Source organism: Etheostoma cragini, chromosome 17 (genome assembly GCF_013103735.1).
Source record: "Etheostoma cragini isolate CJK2018 chromosome 17, CSU_Ecrag_1.0, whole genome shotgun sequence".
Classification (NCBI taxonomy): Eukaryota; Metazoa; Chordata; class Actinopteri; order Perciformes; family Percidae; genus Etheostoma; species Etheostoma cragini.
Genome location: NC_048423.1, coordinates 18,642,051 through 18,647,691, shown reverse-complemented (window position 1 = coordinate 18,647,691; position 5,641 = coordinate 18,642,051). Strand labels below are relative to the sequence as shown.

General features: G+C 48.6%; 1 pseudogene; it reads right to left on the bottom strand.

The window, feature by feature from the left end:
• Positions 1-968: 968 nt before the first annotated feature.
• On the bottom strand, positions 969-5,536 carry LOC117960558 (annotated as a pseudogene).
• Positions 5,537-5,641: the final 105 nt, after the last annotated feature.

Here is a 5,641-nt window from a genome sequence, read left to right as displayed (position 1 = left end):
AATGATGAACAATGTATAAGAATGATTAACAGATTGGGGAAGTAATGAAATCAATGTTGCATGCATGACTATCACCGTAGTTTTAGCTGTTAAATTCGTGCACTAAAAAACTACGTGACAACAGTAGGACTATGGAAATGAATGGAGTAACTGATAAATCTAAACAGAATAAAAGGTAACAAAACAAACACGTGTCACACACCCACTCATAGGGAGAGTATTGAAAAGTCAGTGTGCAAACATTGGAGGTACAAGTTGCGCATCGCTACGGTGACGGCCGCAATGCGCCCTGTCACATGCACAAAGGTCAGCAAATCAGAATGTTTGTTCTAAGTAGCTGTGCATGTCTGTGTGCAGGCAGTCAGTGCGTAGTTGCAAAAGATTTCCTTTAATAAAATAAGAAGAACAGAATGCTAAACATCCACATTCACATAGACTACATTTACAGGAACTGGTAATCACATACAGGAATGCTATCACACATCACTCTATCTCTCATCTATCATTCATCTCCCTTTTTACAGCCAGTTGTTGGTGCCACAAAACAGGCTATAAAACTATAGGTTATTTAACGTAACCCTGGTTCTTTGATAACAGAGGGAGGTGTTTCACTATGGGAATTGCTTCGGCGTGACGAACTATGGAAGCTCCAATGACACCACGTCAGTCTGTGACAGACAGGTCGAACTGTGCTGGGGCCACGTCCCCTCATATCATCACAGTCGACCGGCTCCTTACAAATCATTTCAGATAGGTTTCTTTCCTTGTCTCTGCAAGGAGGGACATGTTGGTGAAGCACCTCACTCTGTTATCAAAGAACCAGGGTTATGTTAAATAACCTAAAGTTCTTTTTCTAACTTCGTTCAGTGTTTCACTATGGGAGATATAGACCACTCCCGTATTGCCTGAATCTCCCTAAGCCAAATAACATTGAACCGAGAGTCACATCAACCCAGGTGCCGTTACCTTCAGCACAGCCTGTGCAAGGTTGGTCCGGAAACATCGAGCCTGTAGAACCTCACAAAAGTGTGAGGTGTAGCCCAGCTTGCCGTAGCAATTTCTGCCACTGAAACACCCCTGAAAAGGGCCCATGAAGTGGCCATGCCTCTTGTTGAATGAGCTCTCAGACCCCGAGGGGCCTGCAAACCTTTACACTCATAGGCCAATGATATGGCCTCCACAATCCAGTGGGACAGACTCTGGCGGGACAGCGGCTTACCCTTGAGGGGTGTAGCCCAGGACACAAACGGCTGATCAGCTCTCCTGAACACTGCCGTCCAACTCACATACATGTGCAGGGCCCGGACAGGGCACAGCATGTGAAGCCTTCTCTCCTCTTCTGAGCAGAAGGAAGGCAGGTGGAAAGCCCAGAGCTCCACTGAGGGGCACCTGTAGGCTGACTCCACCCCTTAGGCACAAATGCTGGGTTTGGCCGCAAACAGACACTAGAGAGCCCTAGGGCAAACTGGAGACAGGTTGGCTGAACAGACAAAGCCTGTAAGTCACTCACTGGCTTTGCAGTGGTTAAAGCCAAGAGAAAAGCTGTTCAGATACACTTGAAAACACATGCTTTTCTCGCCTAAATTTTTACCCCCAAAAAAGTGATGCAGTTCCCACATACTTTGGCCCTCTGGGATGATCCTGAGGTCATTGGGAAGTTAACACTCTCAATTTGTTGTTTCTAGTGGAAGTGTGACACTAGGCCTTACTGACACAGAGCTAAACAGGTTAGAACAGAGAATTTATATTTCCGTCCAAGTAAATCATTTGTAAAATTAATAAAAAACACTACTGTAAGCATATTACATGGGCTACATCCAAAAATAGTACCCTAGCCACATGTCTCAACTTGTCTCAGTCAAAAAAAATGACTTAGAAAATGGATTTTATATGAATTTATTTCTACAGTTTCTATGTCTTTGCGTTTATCTTATTTCCTATTTCTAAAAAAGCCCCAAAAGTGCAAAATATAATACTTCTGAAATACAAAAACACATCCACATCACTCACACACATACCTGTAATAACTGCATGCATAGATTTATAGGAATAAGTAATCATAATTTGATGAAATGGTGAAATGCCACAAGAAGGCCTTATTTTTGCTTTGACACAGCTGGAGACATCACAGGGTTAGTTTTTTCTGGCCATGTTTGATATCAATCAACTCGTCTTCTTATTGGCTACACATGGATGCCAGTTTTATGACCTCTTCTTCTAACTGGTGGGATATACTGTCAATTTTTCCAACGTGGGCCGAATGGGGACTGTGGAATTTGATTGGCTTGGCTCAGGGATATCTCGAGAGAGACTGAAGCTATTGGCTGGGAACAAAGAACCTGCAGAAGCCAGAGAGTCTAGTGGTGTACAGAGTGACTTTGTAGTGCGCCCAGGGATAAAGATACAAGCGATCAAAACCGAGAAATGATGCTAGATTTCTCTACGTCAAAACTTGGCCTGAAACTACAAGATTGTGAGGGGACCAGATAATTATGGATTACAAGGCTTGGATATTCTAATATCTTGGAGTGTTGGCAATGTAGGAAAAAAAGGTTTTTTGGCGATCTTTCACCGCTGTGATTAAAGACACGAGGGGACAGATAGGAAAACACACTCGATTAGATTTGAATCTTTCTGTCTTTCTTTACTTCAAAACATGATTTTAACCCAAAAAGTCACCTAATTGCTTTGTGTGTGGGCTCAATGGAATCATGAGACTTTAAGCTTTCAAATGATGTATGGCATGAGCGTGTTTATGACGGTTTAATGTTTGCATTTATGAGGGAAGTCACCACTTCCTCAAACGGTCCCGTGAACGGGACCTATGTTCGCAAGACGTTAAGAGAAATAAACTTCATCCCCACTGCCTCCATAGGCTCAAATGGGTGATGAGAGAGGGCGTCCAACACAACCGAGAAGCCCCATAAAGGCACCAAGAGCTTGGAAAATGGGACCTTGCGGCGTGTTCCTTTCATGAAATGACAAACTAAGGGATTTTGCCCTGCGGGCTTATCCCCAAAACCCACGTGGCAGGCTGAGACAGCAGCCAAGTACACCTTAATTGTGGAGAAAGCTTTTCCTTCATCCATCAGGTACTGGAGGAAACGCAGCAGGTCCACCACAGAACACTGAAAAGGGATTGTATCCCTATGTTCGCACCACTCCTCAAAAACCCTCCACTTTCCGCTATAAAGAGAGCGGGTGGATGCGGCCCTTGCACTCTGAATGGTGTCAATGACCCGTTCTGGCAGGCCTTATGCATTCAGGTTCCACCTCTCACGGGCCAAGGGGCTCATCCGACGGCTACGCGGTCCGGGTGGGGGTGGTCAATTTCCCCGCCAACTTGGGAGAAAAGGTCTCTGCGTATGGGGAGAGGCCATGGTTCTCCCACCAGAAGCTGTATTATCTCTGCCAACCAGTGCTTGGATGGCCACCGCGGCGCTATCAGAATTAGCAACAGGCCCTGCTCTCTCACCCTCGCCAGAGTGGGAGAGATAAGACTGAGGGGGGGAATACATAGAGTAGCACGTTTGGCCACGGGTGAGCTAGAGCACCCAGCGGTGCATGTATGTCTGACAGAGAAAAGAACATTGGGCACTGTGTGTTTTCTTGCGAGGCAAAGAGATCTACAGCTGCCTGACCGTATCTCTGCCAGACTTGTTCCACCACTTGTGGGTGGAGAGTCCACTCTCCGTACAGAGGATTTCCCCGTGACAGGAGATCTGCACCCCTGATCAAAACGCCTGGCACGTGTGTTGCTCAAAGAGACTACGCTGCTCCACAAAATCACTCTGCGAGCAAAATTTGTAGCTGTAGTGAGCGAGTGCCACCCTGGCGGTGGATGTATGCAACCACTGTGGAATTGTCTGTTTTCACCAAAACATGACAACCCTGGAGAAAGTGCAGGAAATGTTTCAGAGCCAGAAACACTGCCATAAGCTCCAAGACATCTATGTGAGCAGGGGCTAATCTCCGGCTCCATGTGCCATTCACTGTCCTCCCCGACAACGTCGCTCCCCATCCTGACAGGGACGCGTCTGTTGTTATGGTTACCCTGGATGACACCGCCCCAAGCGGGACACCTGACGCGAGAGTCACTGTGTCTCTCCACGGGTGGAGGGCTGCTATGCACGCCAGCGTTATCATCACCCTTCGGTTGAGGTGACTGCGTGGGCACATGTGTAATGCTGCCACCCAACGCTGAAAATCTCTCATCATTAACAGCCCCAAATGTACCACACACACTACTGACGCCATCAGGCCGAGCAGGCGAAGGCATAGTCTGAACGGCATGGCTTTGCCCAGCTGGAAAAGGGAGAGGCAGTGCCCCAGAAACGCTAGTCTCCCCTCTGACAGTGTGACGCGATAAGAGAGGGAGTTTATTTTAAGACCCAAATACTCCGTACAATGCGTGGGTTCTACTCGGTTCTTCGGCCAGTTTATGTTGAACCCCAAATCCCTGAGATAAGTTATCACCGTAGTGGAATCTCTGGCAGCCTGCTCCCGAGAGTGGGAGCAGACCAGATAGTCGTTTATGTACAAAAATATTCTGATACCGCTGTCTCCATTGAGGAACAGCGGTATCAGAATATTTTCGTACATAAATGACTATCTGGTCCACACACCTGGTGAACACCCTCGGCGCTAATGACAGCCCAAATGGGATTGCTTGGTATTCGTAGGCTCTTCCCTGATACGCAAACCTGAGTAATTTCCTGTGTGCGGGATAAATGGCGATGTGGAATGTGGATCTGAAAGATCTATCGTTACAAACCAATCCCCCGGTCGGATTGAACGACAGAGCACTTTTTGTGTTAAAATCCTGAATGTGTATTTTCGCTCATTTTTGCTCTACCTCTCCAACCTTGTCCTGCGAGTCAGGAGGGAGAAGCGGGGGGGGGGGGGGGGGGGGGGGGGGGGGGGGGGGGGGGGGGGGGGGGGGGGGGGGGGGGGGGGGGGTTAGGATGGCCGCTTCTTTTTCCCTTCTCCAGGGTGGGAGTGACGATTCTTTGCTGCCACAGCCACAAAGGAGTGTTTCCCCCATGGAGTCGTCTGACCGAGACTGCTGGCTAGTCTGTGGACCAGTGGCCTGCCTCTGTGGCCTTGTAGCCCCGCGCACCACCGTTGCTGCTGGTGCAGTAAAGCTACCTCTCTGTCCCTGCTGTGGACGGGGTGTGTGCCTCCGGGGTAGGCAGAGGTCGAAGGCTTCACCCTCTTGTTTTCTGAGAGTGCTGGCCTCTCTCATCTTCTACAGAGTTGGACCAAACAGACCTTTAGTGGGGTCATATGTTGCGTCCATGACTGCCGCCTTCTGTGTGTCACTCAGGCCTGACAGGTTCAGCCATAAGGCCCTCTCACCTGCGACTGCAAGCCCCATTACATGGCCGCAGCTCTGCATGGCACCCCGTGAGCAGCGCAGCACCAGGTCATTCACCACACAGATTTCGTCCCAGAGAACCGGGTTAGGGGCTCCTGAGTCCAGCTGGCGGCCCATGTCCTCCAAGATTTCCACCTGGTACGCAGCCAGCACTGTCATTGCATTGAGGGAGCAGACTGCTTGTGCTTGTTGTGGGTAGATGTAACCGGCAGTCTCAGTGTAGTGTGTAACAGAAAGGATGAGTCGACAGTTGATGATGATATA